At 38.7% G+C, this 19,779-nt stretch overlaps 1 protein-coding gene across 6 annotated transcripts in view; it reads left to right on the top strand.

Annotated features, from left to right (window-relative positions):
* Sfxn1-3 (Sideroflexin-1-3) overlaps window positions 1-19,779 on the top strand; it is a 100,775-nt gene that overhangs the window by 62,921 nt on the left and 18,075 nt on the right. The gene's annotated exons all lie outside the window — the stretch shown is intronic.

Raw genomic sequence — 19,779 nt, 5'->3', positions numbered from 1 at the left:
CAAGCACCCAAGATGACCCAGCTTCTCAACGCCGTGTTGTGCGGCCATGTGTGACCGAAGGGGACCAAGGACCACATCCCGTGCCTTTTACGACCCCTAGGAAGCATCTGGGTGTCCTGAGGGGTATCCATAAATTTTTGAAAAAAACTTTTTCCTTCGCTGAAAATCCTGGCATTTCTTGAGTCACCTTGTCATAATTTTTTCGCCATTTTATATTATTCATTACATAAAGTGTTATACATCAAAATGTGCGCAATTTCATGTAGAATACAACAAAAAGTAAATCATTCTTTTAGCTTTTAACAGTTTTGAAATATTTTCATTTAAATCACGATAACTGACAAAATTTTAACATTCGGTCAATTTTGACTTGACCGAAATGCTCGAAAAACGCAATCAGAAGCCAAAATTCTTACATTCTAGTAACAATCAATCATTTACCTTTTATTCTGCAACAAACGGAAAGTCTCCAGCACAATATTTCGATTTATGGTGAATTTTGAAAAATTTTTCCTTCGCTCCGCAAAAATCCTAGCATTTCTTGAGTCACATTGTCGTAATTTTTTTTTCGCCGTTTTATATTATTCGTTACATAAAGTGTTATACATCAAAATGTGCACAGTTTCATGTAGAATGCAACAAAAAATAAATCATGCTTTTAGCTTTTACCATTTTTGAAATATTTTCATGTAAATAACGATAAATAGAAAATAATCAACCTTTGGTCAACTTTAACTCGATCGAATGCTCGAAAAACGCAATCGTAAGCCAAAATTCTTACATTCTAGTAACAATCAATCCTTTACCTTCATTTTGCAATAAACGGAAGGTCTCTGGCACAATATTTCAATTTATGGTGAATTTTTTAAAAAAACTTTTTCCTTCCATCCGCGCGAACTCCGCTAAAAATCCTATCATTTCTTGAGTCACCTTGTCGTAATTTTTTTTCGCCGTTTTTATATTATTTGTTACATAAAGTGTTATACATCAAAATGTGTGCAATTTCATGTAGAATACAACAAAAATAAATCATGCTTTTTAGCTTTTACCATTTATGAAATATTTTCATATAAATAACGATAAATAGAAAAAATCAAAGGTCAACTTTAACTCGATCGAAACGGTAAAAAATGCAATTGTAAGCTAAAAAACTTACAGTCTAGTAATATTCAATCAATTTTCTTCATTTTGAAACAATTGGAAAGTCTCTAGCACAATATTTTGATTTATGGTGAATTTTTGAAAAAAACTTTTTTACGTCTGCTCGTTACTTAATGCATGCATCATTTTTTTATAATATTTTCTCTGTGTTGCTTTAATCGTTTTACAATCTGTTATATACCAAAATCATCGCAATTTAGTGTTCATTACAACTAAAAAAATTAACTCATTAGCTTTAACCGTTTGCTTACAGTCACGATTTGTATACAATTATATACTGAGTTTTTTTTCGCTGTCATATATTCCAATATTTATATATGATAATGATATTTTTTCATTTCTGATGGTTGCATACTAAACTTCAGGCAATGAGAAAAAAGGAGCCAAAATGAACTCTTAATCTTGAAAACTAAGCGTGCTGTGATTTTTTAAAAACTTTTTCCGCTTGCGCTTAACTCCCGAACGCCGCCGGCATACGGAGACGTTTTTGTAAATAGAGGCTCGGCGTTTAAGGGATATAAGCGCCCTCAATCGCTTTGTCCAGAATACAAGATGGAGATGAACCATTCAGTCCTCTCTTCCATTCACCAGGATGATAACTTTGGATATGCAGGATGCGTATTTCCACATCCCGATCCATCCAGACTCCAGGAAGTATCTAAGGTTCGTCTTTCAGGACAAAGTATTTCAGTTTTGGGCCCTTTGCTCCTGCCTTTCTATGCCCCTCAGATGTTCACTCGAGTCCTCACTCCTCTCACAAAATGGCTCCATCTAATAGGGATAAAAGTCAGTCTGTATCTGGATGACTGGCTGCTTAGATCCCTGTCAAAGGAAAAGTGTATGAAGGACACGCACAAGATTCTTCTCCACACTGGGAACTGGGTCTTCTCATCAATCCCCAGAAGTCCCAGTTGACCTCGTCGCAAGAGATTCTCTATTTGGGGATGACTCTCAACTCTCTGACTTTTCAGGCTTTTCTGTTACCTAAAAGAATTTCCGGCTGCCTTCAGACGGTCCGCAGCTTTATAACCCTCTGTCCTGCTTGGTTCAGCAGTGGATGAGCCTTCTGGGACTCAAGTATCCATCAAGTCATTTGTCAAGCTGGGCAGATTGCACATGAGAATTCTCCAATTCTTTCTAAAGGCCAAGTGGGACAGGAAAACACAACTGGACTCCTAAATGTTTTTGATCACCCTGGCGATCAGATTGGACCTGCAATGGTGGCTGTCCAAAGAAAGATTATCAGAAGGGAAGTCCCTTCAACCTGTGAGCCCCGACCTAGACTTGTATTCAGATGCCTTGGGCTTAGGCTGCGGAGCCCTACTGGTGAATCAGGAGGTTTCCAGTACGTGGACCCCAGAGCAACAAAGTACAGTACATATAAATGCCAGAGAACGGAAGGCGGTTCATTTAGGCCTTCAGTGTTTCTCGAACGTGGTCTGCAACAAGACAGTAGTAGTGCATGCTGACATTACCACGGCCTTAGCCTATATCCAGAAGCTAGGCGACACTCGCTTCTTCTCTCTCTACCAGGCAACATGAGATCTACTCTTGTGGAGAGATCAGAACCAAGTGACACTGGTCACCTGATTTATCCAGGGAAAATTAAATGTCTTGGCGGACAAGCTGAGCCATCGGAAGCAGGTCCTTCCCACCAAATGGACCCTTGATCCCCTGGTCCATCTGGATCTTTGGAAACTTTGGGCAGACAAATGTTAGACCTGTTTGCCACCTCCAGAAACCATCTACTTCCTCCCTTTTGCTCTCAGGCCCCGGAACCTCTTGTATGGGCAACAGACACCATGTTGTAAGACTGGTCCAATCTGGATCTGTATGCTTCCCACCTTTCAGCTTGGTCAGGAAGGTGATGAACAAATTTCAAATTCATCACAACATAATTATGATCCTCATAGCCCCGTTTTGGTCCCTGAAGGAGTGGTTCTTGGACCTTCTACAGTTATTGGTGGATTTCCCAAGACTTCTTCCCCAAAAACTGCATTTACTCAAACAGCCCCACTTCGGGAGACACCACCAAGGGCTGTCCGCTCTTGCTCTGACAGGCTTCAGACTGTCCACAAGCTTGTCAGAGCGAAAGGTTTTTCAAGGTGAGCTGCAGAGGCTATTGCATGATGTAGGCATAACTCTTCTAACCTTGTCTACCAGGTTAATTGGGCAGTCTTCTGTCGAGGTTGCATCAACCATAATGTCTCTTCTTCTGAGACATCTATAACTCGGATTGCTGATATCCTCCTATATCTGAGGAGCTCTAGAAATTTGTCTTCTTCCACCATCAAGGGGTATCGAGCTATGCTTAGCTCAGTTTTTAAACATAGAGTCCTGAATATTTTGTCAAACTTGGATCTTAATGACATCAAGTCTTTTGATATGTCCAAGCAGAGGAAGGACGATCTGGTCTTGTGGAACCTGGATGTAGCATTGAAGTGGTTAACAGGTCCTACCTTTGAACCCCTTCAATCCGCTTCTCTGAGGAATCTCACATGTAAGACACTATTCCTCGTTGCTTTAGCTACCGCTAAACATACAGTGCGTCCTCGACTTATGGTGGGGGATCTGTTGATTTCTGCCATAAGTCGATTTTTTGTCTTTTAATGGCACTTATGGCGCAGTAGTTTTGAGTTTTGTTGCATCAAGTTAAGTGCTGTTTGATACCTGTTCTTCGGTTAGCACCATCAACAGCATTTACTGCACCGTAAATTGATGCAACTTCAAATTACAGCGCTGTAAAACGCTGTTGACAGCGCTGAAGAAGCACCATAAGATCGAATCGCCGTAAGTGGAGAGGCATTTTGCTCCTTTACCCAAGGTTTTTTTTTAATCAAGAATGAGGACTCGTCCAAGCCCTGGCCTCATTCTTTTACCATTAAGAATTTAATGGACATCCTTGGCTCTGAGGAAGAAGAGGGAGTACTTTGTTCTGTCAGAGCTCTGAGGTATTACCTGTGCTGGACTCAAAAGATCAGAGGTCCATTCAGTGACCCCTGGTGTTCAGTTAAAAACCTCTCGCATCCTGGAGGACATTTTGCCTACTTTTAAAGTGAAAGCTCATGACGTCAGGGCAGTAGCTACCTCTTTAATCTTTCAGGCACAATATGTCCCTTTCTTCCATTCTCCAGTTGACCTACTGGAAGTGCAAGTCTATTTTCGCATCACACTATTTAAAGGAGATGGAAACTGTGTGTGATAATTGCAATACCTTGGGGCTGTTATGGTATTGGGGTAGGATTCATAGGAAGCACTCTTTTTCTCCAATTATCCATTTGCCTTGGTGTAGGGTTTTGAGTTGTTGGGGAGCCAAGGGTACAGTGTACCTGGAGTACCCACCAGTCTTAGTGAATGGGTTGTTGTATTTTCAGAGTAGGTGACAGTGTTAGTCTGGTTGTTTTTAATTTGGTACTGTGTCCAGGGCAGGGGCATTTTTATATGCTTTGCTAGCCATCAGGCCTATCCTCCGCTGCAAAGCTTCCGCTGAAGTAGAGGCGACCCATGGCTCAGCCGCCATGCCACTACAGGTTAAGATAAGCAACCAAAGGCAGTATTCACCTGCAGTAGCTCTCTTACCAGGTAAGGAAACTGCAAGCATTGTATCAATGCTGGCCAAATTTTTTATTTCAGTCATTACCATGCTTTAATGTTATGGAGTAGAATATGCCCATGTATCCCACCTCCATTCATTTTGAGATTCAGCTATGTAATTGCTTGGTAAGTTACTCATATAAAAATGATATTTTAAAAATAAAATTAATTTTCATATATACTTCCCAAGCAATTACAGAATTGGAGCCCACCCTCCTCCCCTCTTATGGACATAAGTGCACAAACAATTGAACTAACCGGCCAGATGTTTCCCAAAGTGCTCCAATAGTGGGTAGAGCCTGTCACCTACACAAAAACACAGTGAGCGCTACCGCGAATTTTTTAAAAAAGGCTGCTGAGCAAGTAGAAACCTTAGCTATGTAATTACTTGGTAAGTATATATGAAACTTAATTTGATTATGAAAATATTTTTATTTTATTTATTTTTTTTTTTTTTTTTTTTTTTTTTGTCAGTCACACTGAAAACTCTGTGTTGTACAGTAGGTAGCAGTTGGATTTACCACCCAAACCTGGAGAAAGTGATGGGGTAGATGTCTTCTTTTCCTAGGTAGGCCAGTTTCAGCCTGTTAAGTGATACCCAGTCCTTGTTGCTGAGTGTAACTTGAAAGGCTTTGTCTTTCCTCTTGATTAGTGGGTATGGGCTTCTGTGTTGTGGAGTTAGGGAAGGTTTGTTGGCTTTGTTTCTAGTAAATGCTAAACTGCTTATGCACAGTTGGTTTAGAATGAATGGCTTTTTAAAATCTTTGTCTGGGAAGCTGATATCTCCAGCAGGGAAGAATTCATGTGGTACACAGATGGGTTCCCCAAAAAGCATTTTGGCAGGTGATGCATTTATTTCTTGTTTAGGGGCTGTACATAGACTGAGAAGTACTGAGGGTTGATTGATTGATTTACTACTACTAAAATGGGCATCACAACACTTGAATTATTGATGCAGAAGTACTGAAGTCAGTTGTCCTTTCCAGTCTGGGCCATTGCACTGTGCGATAAGCCCCACATTGAGGGCTGATTGGGTTCTGTCAGCCATGTTGTTGGTGTCTGGGTTTTATGCTATGGTGCAGTGTATGTTTGACTCCAGTAATTAGGCTAAGATGGTCCATATTTGGAAGTGAAAGCTGGCACTCTGTGGTGATGTTGTCGGGTATGTGTGTGTGGTGATGCCGTCGGGTATGCTGAAATAGCTGACCCAGCCATTGTAAAGCTGAATTAGAAGTTTCTTTTGTAGAGCTCTCGGCACTATTGGGCACTGGAGGCCTCTGTCGATGTCACAGATGATTTTTCTACCTGTGGCACCAATGGGGGACATCTTTCCATTTCAGGTTCATTATGGAAGTGCAGTGTTGTGTTTTGGGATCTTGTTGTTAGGTGCTTGGCTATTGCTGAATTCAGGCACTCCGTAAAACAGTTTGTAGTTAGAAAATCCCTTAGCAGCAACATCATCAAGAATAAAAATTAATGGAGTTGAACTTGGAATTAACTTTTTTACTGAGACATAACTGGCACAGGGCCCCCTCTTTCTCTCTCCTCCTTAGTACTGCACACAGTATATTCCTTACTTTAAGGTTGGGAGTAAACATGTATTTATCCTGTTTGAAACTAATAATGATATCTGCAGTCAGCCAAATAGTTTTGTGGAGTAGAAGTATATTTGGTGATAGGGTTATTTTCAGCTGAATAAAAGGTAGTTTTACCTCTTGATTTTGCATATAAAACTAACATGTTCTTTTCAGCAATTCTTACACACAAGGCTATTTAATTTTTTTCTACAAAACAAAGGGGCTAGGTGGCACAGTTGATTTTTTGCTTTGTGACAGTGCTTGTTGCAATGTTGCTTGCATTAGTGGTAAGGGTAAGTGTGAGGCCAGTCTGGAGGTTGGGAAATGTCAGTGTCATGGAGTCAGCGAGTTCTATCTTGGTTGCTTTGGAGATATCTTTTTGGGTGGGGCCCCACATGAGTGTCATAGTGTTACCGCTGAGGCCATTGGTGAGCGGGGCTAAGATTTTGGTGATGTTTATGCTAAGATTTTGGTGAATTTTGGAAGGTAGTGTACATAAACCATTCTTGGAAATGTGATGGCTCAGGAACTAGACACAGGTAGCCCTGATTAGGCACTTGTTGGGATTAATGATCAGGTTCTTGTCCTGTAGAAGAGATTGCACGGTTCTGTCTTGTTACTTTTCTTCTCAGTGTCTGGAAAATATATGTGTATGTTGTCTATGTTGCAGATGCAGAAGGGTTGTTGCCAGGATGTTATCTATCAGCCTCTGAAATATAGCCCCTGAATTCCAGATACCATATGTCTAGTAATTGAATGTATATTCCAAAGGGCAAGGGCATAATAATTACCCTTTTTAGAATATATTTTTCCTGGACAAACTTAGATCGAACTTAGAAAAGCTTCTTTCCTCATGGAAGATGGATGTCTTGTCTGCCATGTAAGGTAGTTGATTCCGTTTGAAGGTTTAGTCGCATGAAGTCTGTAGAGGAGTGATGTGATCTGTCAGGTTTCTTGGTCTTGTGGAGTGGTGAGGCCCAGGTTCTTCCCACCTTTATCTGAAGAAACCTGCAAAATTCATAGTAGTTATAATTTTCCTCCTTGGCTGAAGCTACCACCCACATAGGAGGTTTAGGAGTCCTTATTTCTGCTTTCTACTTTCTCTCTGGTTTATCCTGAGCTCATTTAGATGGCACATAAACGTCCATTTCTTTGGGAACTTTGTTAAGGCTCCTCCTACTGTAGCTTTACCTATTTGTATGGCACTTATCATACTACTAGCCTTTAGAACCTCATCAAGGCTACTAAAGGTAACCCACACTTCCCATTTAGATTCAATATCAATAAAGTTCATCCTGATTTCTACAGCAGTTCCAAATGATTTCAGAGCTGTTGAGATCATTTCATAATCACAACAGACTGGTAAGTCTTCGATATGGAGCATTCTCAAATTTTTCACACAACCTGGCTGTGTTGAGGATTTAATTTTGGATAAAGATTTCTTTGAGAAGTGTGTATCCTTGCTTGAAGTCGTCATCAGTGAAGCATGGCTAGAGGGTCCAGGGGAGGGGAAGTCAGGAGGGGGATCATGATATTTGTTATTACTGCTTTTTGTCAATTTATTTTTTGAGAAGTCATCAACATTTAGAGAAATTTCAATCTCCAAGGTGGGTACAGAGGTCATCATCTGCACCAGAACAGCACCATCAGAGGGTCCAGTGGTACTTGAATCCTTATAAATGCTAGACATAAAGATTTGAGAGGGGTAAAAAAAAATAATAATAAACCTGAAAACCTTAAAAAGTTATCATTAGCCTTTCATGGGGACTATTCTTCCACCAATGGCACAAGTGAGAAGTGACTCCCAAATGTCCGTGTCCCTACCCTGCCCCGCAGGGGATGGCACAACATGATTATAGTGGCCCAAGTGTAAGCTGAACCTGCTTGCTAGGACCAAAGGTATTACGAGAATACTATCATTCCCACTCTAATCGTGTTATGGGCAAACCGGATAGAGTGCCGAGGAGTCCTATCCCCAGAACCAGATCGCCCTGGAACCCGTGGTCCAGCCCTAAAGAATAGTTCCGCCTGACATCTCTCAGGTCCAAACATTATCAGGCAGCTTATGGTCCTACCACAGTTCCCACTATTTAGCTTCAGATATAAACCCAATCCCAGTTATGATATCTTTTCTTGTTTATCAGGTCCAATAAATTTTAGTAAATGGTGCCTAAGGGATTCACAGCTGAATAAGAGCATTCAGATGTATGAGTTGATAAATTCCCACCAAGGTGTCAGCGCCCTTAGGATCCTATGGTGCTATTTGTGGCCGCAAGTCAGTTGATTTTGGACTCATATTATCAGTCTGAAAGTACCCTTGCCGACCAGAAACTATTTACCAAAGGTGTCATTAAGTCTGGCAAGCGGACATCCGAAAGTATTGTTCTAGTCACCATTATTTCTTTGGGTGTCTACCTGGGTCGTTTGTTCCCCAGCTGCAGCCAGGGGCCACAGTTCCTGGCTGCTTCCCTGAATTTTTGGTGGTAGATGTACAGTATGGTTGTTTGGGTGCCCCTTTTGCCATGGCTTGTATGGATGTTTGTTGTTTTCATGTTGATGGTCATCTTTGGTTTTATAGTTGGCAGGAGCTGTGAGTTGCGAGGTTTTGGAGGCCTCCAGCAATGTCTTCACCTCCTTCAGGTTTGGCATGGTGGTGGGGATGTTGGTTAGCAGATGACAGAGGGAAATCTCCTAACTTGGTTGACTAGATGTATTGTGACTTGACATTTGCCTTGAGTTCTAATAGGGTTAGAAGGAACTTGAGCTCATCTCAGGATGCCCTTGATGTGTCCTCCATTAGCATGTTGAGGAGATCAAGGGCTTGTCTGGTGCTGGTGGGCGGCAACAAGGAGAACTCTTAGAGAGCGAATGGATTGAATTTTCCGTATATAATCCTTTCCTTCTATGTGTCCAGCCAGTCTGCAGGTGGAGGTAAGGGAATCACCTCAAGGTTGTAGCCTGGCCTTTTGTCGAGCTTGAGACATTTCAGTGGCAGAACTTTATCTCAACTCTCCAGAACCAGAGGTAACTCAGCCATTGAGATAGTGGGGACACACAGGTTCACCATAGTCACTTTCATACTTTTGTGTGATGACATCTCATATATGCTTGGACTTGTGATTGTAATCAGATTTGGCCATATTCAGTCTTTGAGTTGCCATTTTTTGGTATAATAATAAATTTTTTTTTTTTTATCTATCATCCTGTAAAAACAACTTTTGATGCTCTTGAGAGAGAGCTAGAAAGAGCTAGAAGTGTGTATTTTGATTGTTAGTAGCTTTGTTTTGGAAAACTTGGCCACATTAAGTCCGTGAGTTGCCAGGGATTTAATGCAAGAACTATGCTCTGTCTACTTAGTGGAGGAAAACCATGATCACTTTAGGGAAAATGAACCAGAGCTAAGCACTTTTATTTAGCCTGTTAGTGGTTGGTTGCTGTTAGGTAGGGCATGATTAGGAATCATGTTGTGTACCAAGTTGCTCCAAGGGGTCACATATTTAAAGATCATGTCATACACAGGATGCTGAGAGTACACTCACTTATTGTCAAGAACTGCCCTGCAATTGATACAGCATATGGATAGAAAATTGATTTCAATAACAATGCCAGGGGCGATCCAGACCACATTGTTCAGGTGATGTTTGTGGACCTTGGCCGAATATGTACGGTTTAACAAATGGCTGTTCAAACTAACTTTTAAGCTTTACATATTTAATTACTAAACTTATCTAGTTAGTGGTAGGCACTAAACTTGATTGGCTGACACTAAAGATATACAAAATCTTTTGAAAAGTCACTGGCACTGTTACCGACAGCTGTAAAGAATCATTATTCTTGGAAAAATAAACGGGTACTATACGGACACCAGCTATGGATAACTACTTGCTAGTGTGTCAAAATCACTTGTATAACTCGTGGTGGAAAGTGAATAGTAAATGGATTGTAAATGAATGAATCAGATGAGGAATAAATAGATAACCGAGTTAAGAATAATGGCCACCAGCAACTGTTGAAAATGCTGCAGAGTTGGCAATTTTTGGTACAGCATTGATGTATTGCACATGGAGTTTAGAAAGGCAGGTGATTGATGGGCATTAGATGCTCCATGTTATTCATGTGCCTCACAACTTTTGATTTTAAGTCTGCTAAAAAAAGATTGCAGTATTTATGGACATTCAGAGAGAATGACTGTGGGGATATGACTGATGGGATTGTGATGAAACTAATGTAGAAGCAAGAGCTTATCAGTCAAAAATTAATTAGTGTCTGACCTGTGGGCAAGGAAGGCTAGGAAGCAGCTGTCTTTCATGATTTTAGTGGTGAAGTTTTGAATTGCCTTTTGCATGATTTCATTTGCTTCAAGTGGCTTTATGTTGCTGTTATTGCAAAGGTTTGGAAATCATTTCATTTTTTGTGGTAGTGATAGTCCTTCCATCCCTCAGTATTTTTTTCCTTTTTGTTTTGAAGTTGTAATTAACTTCAGAAATGTGACATTTGTACACAAACTCAGAATATCAAATGCTGCTTTTTGTTAGCTGCAAGAAAATATTTTTAACCCTTGATGCAGATAATTTTTGTGTATGTGATTGTGTTAGTTCAGATTCTGTTTTTATAATTGAGTGTTGCAGTAATGTTGAAAGTTATTTTGTTGCTCCAGTAAATTCTGATAAGTGTATGAGCTATTCATAGTTTTGTCATTTTTAATCAAGTGCTCAGTTGTTGACTTTCAGTGAAGTGTCTATTTTGTTTATCTCTCTGTTTAGCAGTTACATTGACAGTGACCACAGTGTTGATAGAAAATTGGATAATGTTTAGTGTTTACCTGCTAAGTATTCTTTTACCTTCTTATGTTCTTATAGAACTTTACTGCCTACATTGCACTTGTGGCAAATGTTTTATTTATTATTATTATTATATCTTAATAGGCCCATGGACAGTATTTCTCCTTTCCAAAAGCATTTCTGAAGTATTATTTCTTAAATAAGAAATGAAAATTTAGACAAGGTACAGTAAGATGAAAAAGCTGGAGAGCTTGGTAGGAAGAAACTGGAAGGAATGCATGAATAGTAAAAGACGAGAAAAAAAGTGTTGTTGGGTGACAAAGGAACACAGCAAAGAACCATTACTGTAGTACCACATACAGTTTGTCACACAAGGCACACTGTAAGTACTACCATTGTATAATCCATGAAGGCAGTATTATCAGTCCTGTACAGTTTTTTTTTTTCCCAAACTGCATTACTTACTGTCTCACTTTCCATATGTTCCCTTTGAACTTTTTGCATTTAGCAGGTCATCTTTAAGTTGGTTGTGCTCTGAACTTTACCCTTCATCTTAAGGCAAATCCATCAGGGCACCAATGTGAGAACTAAGTACTGTGATCTGTAATAAAATATTCTGCTTACGGGTCAGTGTAGACTGTTCTGCCATCATTGGGTAAATATTAAGTGGTTTTTTACTCATATATGTACTGAAATTAATAAAGGTCAGGCATTTAGACATGCTAGAAACGAGTTAATGTGCAAATTATTATTAGCTTTCTTGGGGGAAAATATTGAAAAATCATTTGAAATCAGAAACTTATGCTCCCAGGCCTTAAGTTATGTTTAATAAAAAGAAAGGAAACTTGGTTGACCTTTTACATACTTTTTAAAAAATTAACTGTTCTAAAACTGGACTTTTCAGATTTATATCATAAGTTTGAAATTAAATAGAACTTAAATATTATGTTGAGAGTTTAAATTTTAATATATTACTTCATAGAACTTGACATTTTTGTACAGTATTTACTATAATTTTGGTTTTTGCAATTTAGGCAGCTATATATAGGGTACTGTATTTGGTTTCCCAATTTTGGAAGACAAGAAGGCAGGATCCATCCCTGCTTCTGATATACCTACCCTAATACAGTATTTGAATGTGAATACATTCACTCTGTTTATTTGTTTTTTTGAAAGTCATCATATTATTAACTGAGTTGTTTTTATATTATATTTTTTTGTATTTTGTAAGCTGTTATTTTTGAAGATACAGGGTAAATGCCAATAATGTTAGAATAGGTTGAAGTTTGAGCTTTAGCTGTCTTTCTTGTTAAAATAGATTGATATTTTATATGGCACTATCTCTGTGATCCCTTTCTTATTTGACCATTTTCTGTTTGCCATTTAAGAAATTGTGATTAGTGATACAATGAGGAGGACCTTATGTGTTATGATGTGTCCAGTTTTGAACATTCATTTCCTGCAGTTTGGCAGTTATGCAAAATTGTGCAGACTGTAACAGTTATGTGCTTGTGATACTGACTCAGCTTTGTTAAGATTACAACCTATACTGGCCTTGCACACCAAATTGTAGACAGAAGTAAGGGTTCTTTGGACTGTCCATTCAACCCCACCTTCATTCCTTTGTCATTTATTTTTTATCCATTCTCTTTTATCTCTCCACAAAATATTAACGTTGTATAATTTTTCTGGTTCCAATTTTGACCCAGCTTTAATTGCCAGGTTAAACTCTTAATGTTATTAACAAGCAAATTTTAATTATTGAAGCATTACATGCCCCTTGCTGACCCCCATCCAACTTCTCTTGAAGAGCATTCTGTTGGATGAAATATTGATTACACCATTGTCTCTAGCAAATAATAGGTAATTCTTGTTTTTTTCTGACAAGATGTATTAATGAAACCCTGGTGGCAGCCATTTTTGAAATGGGCTAAGGAACAGTCACTTAAGTAGGTGTCATGAAATGACTTATTTAAGGAAGCTTTGTATGACCGTATACAAAGTTGGACTAATCTCCCTTCAGCCGTTGGAGGAGTTACATTGACGAGGCAGGTATGACACACTGACACAGACAGATGGGCAAATTAAGGGGAAAATATACTCTTCCAATTTATTTGATAGGGGACTAATAATAGCACTGACATGGAGTTTTATTTTAATATTTTATATGGGCAGACTAAAAAGATGTTGGTTAGCCAAAGGTGAGAGATTTTAGTCTAAGTTGGGTAAGAAGCCCATGTAAAACCCTTATTCACAATACAGTTTTGATCCATTCATTACACTTCATCTTCATTTGTGTTTGCCTTTCTTGTTGGTTCTCTCAGCATCCCTTTGGTATTTTGTCCTTCCTCTTCCTGTAGTGATTACCTCTTGTGCATTTTGCTTCCTTTATGTTAAGATAGTGTTAAAAGTGTGTTTGTGTTGCCTGTTGGTTGCTTGCTTTTCAATCCTTTTTAAGCTTACATTTTATTGGCACCAGGTAATGCTAGACATTTCCATTATTTTGTGACACCTGATCCTGATCAAAAGAATGGAGTTGATAGGTGGGTTTTTTCACTAAGTATCAGTAGTTCTGGAATTTTAAATATTATGGATTTTCTTGTGACTTCATGGCTCAGCTGTGTAAATATTCTGGCATTAATGGTTACCACTGTAAAATTTTGTCTCTAATATACAGGGATTGTCTTGAGAATTTCCCCCAATATAAGGAGAATCGGTCTTTTGAAAGCTGTCATTCTTTCAAAGACTGCTGTAGGAGTAGGAGGAAGGTGAAGGGTAGCTATTTGTAATCTTCCATTCCTTAATCTGTTTTTCTCCTTCCATTTTCTGTCATTTCCATGCCACCTGAATTTGGTTTATACATGAAAATCAGTTTGGACCTCTAAAACACCATTTCTACATGTACCCTCTTTACTAGTTCCACTTCTGTTTCTACATCTGATCTTGTCCCCATTCTCTTATGCATGTGCCTCCTACTCCAACCCTCCATGCCTGCTTGCTGCTTATTCCATTACTTTCCCTCATCTCAATTGTTGTAAGTACCTGTTTTTGTCAATTTTACTATTATAACCGGATGCTTTCCCAGGCCACAATTCTTCCCGTATATCCTGAAGTAGAAGGAGCAGACCTTATTTGTGTCATTCTTGTTTTCTTTCCCTCCTTTCTGTTCCTTCCTCCCTCTCCAAATGGCCATCACTCTGTCACCTTTCAAGTAGTGGTTATGGTTTCTGTATAGATGTCACAGTTTTTCTCTCTTCCTTTCAAGGCTTGTGAAAATATACAATCCATCCGTTCTTCTCTTTTTAGACTTCCTCCCTTTTCTAGGTGTAAGAATGGGTTCTGGATGAACAGCAGATTTCTTTGCTGCCCATTCAAAAGCTCATCTTCCATAGAGTAGACGACTCACCTTGCACGAGAGGTTCTGGAAACTAATCTCGCTTAAGTTCGGGGTATGACTGTACTGATTATTGGGAAAGACGCTATTGTTGTGACTGGAGTGGTGGTCTCATCAATCACTGGGTAGTGTTTGAATCATCTGATAAGTATCAGTATGCCATTTATATTGATATTCAAGGGAGGGACTATCTCTTAGAACTGGTCCATAAACTCCAGGAGTGGGTTGTTTCTTGGGATAGGACTCTTGGCACTCTGTCCAAGCTTGTAGATGATGGTGCGGATAATTGTATTGAGCCACACTAATGACCTTTATGCCATCCTTTTGTGATAGGTTATGGATTGGACATTTGAGAGTCAGTTCTTACTGATGTCATTGGTGTAGGAATGAGTGCAATGAGAGCTTAGTTGTGTCTTCTCAAGATTTCCAGACCATTCATTTATTTTTTTCTAATGAGTACAGTTATTGAAAACAGTGCCCCCTGGACCCCATGATGACTTTACACAGTTGATGACCTCTAGCTCTGGTGTGTTTATGGATATAACAGTGGATCAAGACTTCTGTGCAGCAATTAATTCTTTGTTGCCACACAATTTACGGTTAGCTTTGAATTCTTTGGAGAATTGAAAGTTGAAAACAAGAAAATAGGAACAAAGAATCTAATGTAAATCATACAAGTATTCATAATTCATATTGTTTCTTATAGGTGGTGCATTAGAAGCAAATTATGTTTTTGTTTTTAAACCCTATGGGGTGATGAAGAGACCACAAATAAATCTTCAAGTTGATAGCAAAATACAGTATGTAAAGCTTGGATGTCATTCACCAGTTGTAAAGCTAATGCTAGTATGAAATGGACAATCAAGATCTGTGATTTTCAATTGAACAGTGCACTTTGTAAAATATTTTCAAATGCTTTAAATATACAAATTTCAACCTGCCACCAATATTGGATAGTTGTAGAGGAAGGCTATAATGATGTCAACTTTACTAAATACCAGGTAGTACATGTACTTGCAAAAGAAGTTAAGTTTCATAAAAGGGAAGATATTTTTAATTTGGAAGGAGGTTTGTTCTTTTCTATGTTAAATCAGACAGTCTCATCCTTAACCACTTGAAAATTATTGACAAAAAGATGGTGGCCAATGATGAAGATGATAATTGCCATAATTTGTGGTGGGGTAAAGATCACATTATGATTAAGAAATTGGCTCCGAGATGTGTCCAGCAGGTGGAACAATATAATAAAAGATTGAGATAGTTTAGGTATACAAGTAATCCTTCAGTTATCTGGATTAATAGAGCCAAGGGCCCGTTGGATAATGGCGAGTAGAAAAATCTAGGGGTGTTCAAGGATACTTCATACCCTTCCTCACCTAAAAAAAAGGTAAGTATACCTTAGTTTAACCAGACCACTTAGGTGATTAACAGCTCTCCTAGGGCTGGCCCAAAGGATTAGACTTATTTTACGTGGCTAAAAACCAATTGGTTACCTAGCAACGGGACCTACAGCTTATTGTGGAATCCGAACCATATTATGCAGAGAAATTAATATCTATCACCAGAAATAAATTCTCAAATTCTTCATTGGCCGGTTGGAGACTTAACGCTGGCCCAGCAGAGTGCTAGCCGAGAACGGTACCAACCCATCCAATGAGGAACTCTTCCTTCCTCACCTAACCTTGTTAATACCACATAACTGTAAACACTCAGTATGCTTATAAACAACAACCATCAGACTGTAAACTGAAAACTTTATGCAAAAGGCAATTATCTACGTTTTTTCCCCATATATGTAACAAAATATGCTGCATAAATACACTTTGAAAAAATGCAACCCCTTCTTTTTCTCTCTAGTCAATGTGACAGTTCAGAAAGCAGGTAGCCTACCTGTGTTTACCCACAGCCTACCATGGTTTTATAACTATTATTTTATTTTTATACAGCAACTTTATCAGTTGTTACCATATTGTATTACCATACACGAGATAAAAATGTGTACCCTGTGTGTGTGAACTACTGTATAGACCTAGGCAACCCCAGGTGTTATACTCAAAAGTATCCATTTGCAAAAGACAAATAGGCTATTACAGCTGTATTTAAGACAGTAGATTCATTTTCAAGGGTTCTGTAACCATGTTTAGGATACCAGTTTTTCTCAGTGGATTTAAGAAGGGCACAAGATGGAAGACGTCTGCAGTCCCCTATTGTATTAAGATTCACTACAGTATCACTTCAAGACAAATATGATGCACAGCTGTCAGATTCACTTCCACTGTCATCATCACTGCTGTCCATTTGTAGATGACTTGGAGTTGTAGGAAGTTCCAGGGATGGTGGAAGTGCAGGTTTGGTATATCATACTGGGAGGCATAAGCCATTTACTAGTTGCCTTCCATGGCTAATTGGTAATGGGTGAATCTGAAGCTGGAAGTTCTTTTGTGAATATGTGTGATAATTGGTGCACTCTTAAGTGTGGTCATAGACTGTCAGAGTCAGGTACCAGACTGATGATCTTCTTTTTCTTGAGTGCTGACCACTTTGCTGCTCTCACCTCTTTCAGTGTCTTGCATTTAGTAAGTTGTTGATGATTTGTGTGACTGGGAGGATTATGCTACAACTCTTAAGGAGGTTGTGAGTTGTGAGCTTCTGATGGTTTTTCTACATGGTCAACAATAGTTTTCTTGCCTACTCCATAAAAGCCTGAGTTATGGTCACATCCAGTAAGAATGTGAAGTGTGATCAAGGACTCTGCCATTGCCTCATCACACAAACACTGAGGACTTATCAGCTGAGATTTGCATTTCAAAAACAAGAGTCCTGATATTTGCCAAACCACATAGGCTGCCTGAACATAGTTATCGGTATCCTCGGTGTCTATTACAACTGCTCCTGAATACCTCTCTGACCACAGCTTACCATAGTGTGTGAACAGAGTGGTATCTGCATTTGTGTGGGTACATGTAAGATTCTGCAATACAGTTGACCCTGGTACTCGCAGGTGATGTGTACCACAACAAACCCCCGGCGAATAGCTAGAATCTGGGAATACTTGACACCCCTCTAAAAATGCTTATAACTGCCTATTTTGATAGTTCAAACACCAAAAAAACCCTTTAAAAATGCTTATACTTGAGTATTTTAATAGTTTTATCACAAAAAATGCAATTATCAAGTTCCTTCCACCAAAAACACTTGCTCTTCAGATTTTCCTACTTGTATCAGCTGTATTGTCCATACTATCATCAGCTATACAGGGTTGTTGACATAATATGCATTTTAATTCAGGCCGTGAATCAAGTAAATCACTATCTCCTCTACTTTCCATTCTTAATGAATCAACAGGTTAGTTTCAGTGCAATAGACCTGCAAAAAGAAAACAGAAATCTTGATCAGTCAGCAGTCTTGGTTTACATTTTAGTAGAGTCATGCAAAGTATGAATATCTCTGTAAATAAAACAGAAATCTTGATCAGTCAGCAGTTTTGGTTTACATATTAATAGAGTTATGCAAGGTAAAGAATTTTGATTAGGAAATACATGAAATGACTATTCTTTTAAGAAAACATTTGCAGTTTAATAGTAAAAGTTAGAGATATCTTGAATTCAACAATCATTCCGGAATCAAAAAGTAGCCTCTTACTCACAAATGACAGAGAAGCTTAGTTAAAATGTATTGTCAGTTAACGGTATTAATCCTTTAGGACTCTGATATGCTGTGAAAGGGACGAAGATAACTCTCTCCTCTTTAAGCACTCCTGAAAATTAGACAAGAAATTCATGCCATAAGTTTCATGTTTTATGGCTTACAGCTTTCTTCTTTTTGAATTCTAATTCTTGGCACACAACTGTAATTTAGAGAACAAATCTTTGAAGAGAAACAAATGATAACTCAAACAAACAAATATAATAGTAAGAGTCATTTTCAGAGGATCTGTGACCATGTTTAGGATACCTAAGTCTCTCAGTGAATTTAGCAGCATCATATTAGTCTTGCAGTGATAGTGAATCTTAATTCAGTACTAGGGACTGCAGAAGTCTGCCATCTTGATTTTGAGGTCAAGGGGACTATTAATCATGATATATGCCATCCCATTATGTTTCTGACACCAAGATTAGTGGGAATTGACACCTAAATGTCATTTTTGGCCATCCACTTCAAGAAATAGAATTTTCTCAGTTTTCTAAGATGCTGGTGGCAGCCATTGTGAAAAATGTTGAAAATAACAACTTTCCTGCCATTTTGGTTATGTGTATCACATGCCCTTGTTAAATCCACTGAGAAAAATTGGTCCTAAACACGGTCACAGAACCCCTGAAAATGACACTGCTTAAAATAAAGGTAATGGTAATAAAACTGTCTTTTAACTTACAGAATCCATTTACAGTAAACTGTATTACTCTACTGATATATCATCGTATTATGTATATAAAAAACGATCAACTGACCATTTGTAATGTTTACGTTCTCAGAATCAGCTGATTAAACCTATTATCAAAAGAATTAGGAAAATAATTTTTAGTTGATAAAAGAAACAAATTATTATATTTATTTTTGTACATAAATATAAAATGGGTATACAAAGGTAAACTATACTTTATGTTAAAGTAAAATCTTTCAAAATCGCAAAACAGCTGTACATATCCTTTAATAAAATGTAAATTATTGTAACATAAACGAAACACAAAACCAAACAGGTTCTATCAAGTCAGGTCTACCTAGGCCTCGTCACCCATCAAACACTGCACCCCCACCCCCTCCCAGGCCATAGAAACTGCTCCCCAGCTCCACCCACTTTTCAAAATAACCCCTTCCTCTAAGCCTTCCTGTACACAGCCTCACTGCCATCCTCGCTGATGGTGCCAAGCCATCTGACCCTCCCCCCACCATGGAAGTTTCTTGAGGCTTCCCCCAACCCCCAAAACCCCTTCCCAGTCTGAGTATAGGCAGTGTTACCAACATTTTCTTGAGGCCATTTTGCATTGCCAACCATCAGAGGGCAATTTTTTCAAGTTTTTTGAAATTTATATATACTGTATCATATATCTTGGGGGCCTTAATTCCTGGTTTGGGTGTGTTGGATAATGTCGAGTTCTAGGTAATGGCAGTCCAGAGAATTGAGGGATTACTGTATGACGAAAAGGAGTGTGAATAGTATTCAGAAAAATGCGAAAATTACAAAGTAAAGACCTCTTCCTGTAGGAAGGCTGAGGAAAACTTGGAAAAATGGCATAGAGTAAGACTTAGACCAGATGGACATTTAAGCTGACAG

The sequence above is a fragment of the Macrobrachium rosenbergii genome, chromosome 52, assembly GCF_040412425.1.
Source record: "Macrobrachium rosenbergii isolate ZJJX-2024 chromosome 52, ASM4041242v1, whole genome shotgun sequence".
Taxonomy (NCBI): domain Eukaryota; kingdom Metazoa; phylum Arthropoda; class Malacostraca; order Decapoda; family Palaemonidae; genus Macrobrachium; species Macrobrachium rosenbergii.
Note: the sequence above shows the minus strand (reverse complement) of the source record. Positions and strands in the feature narration are given on the sequence as shown.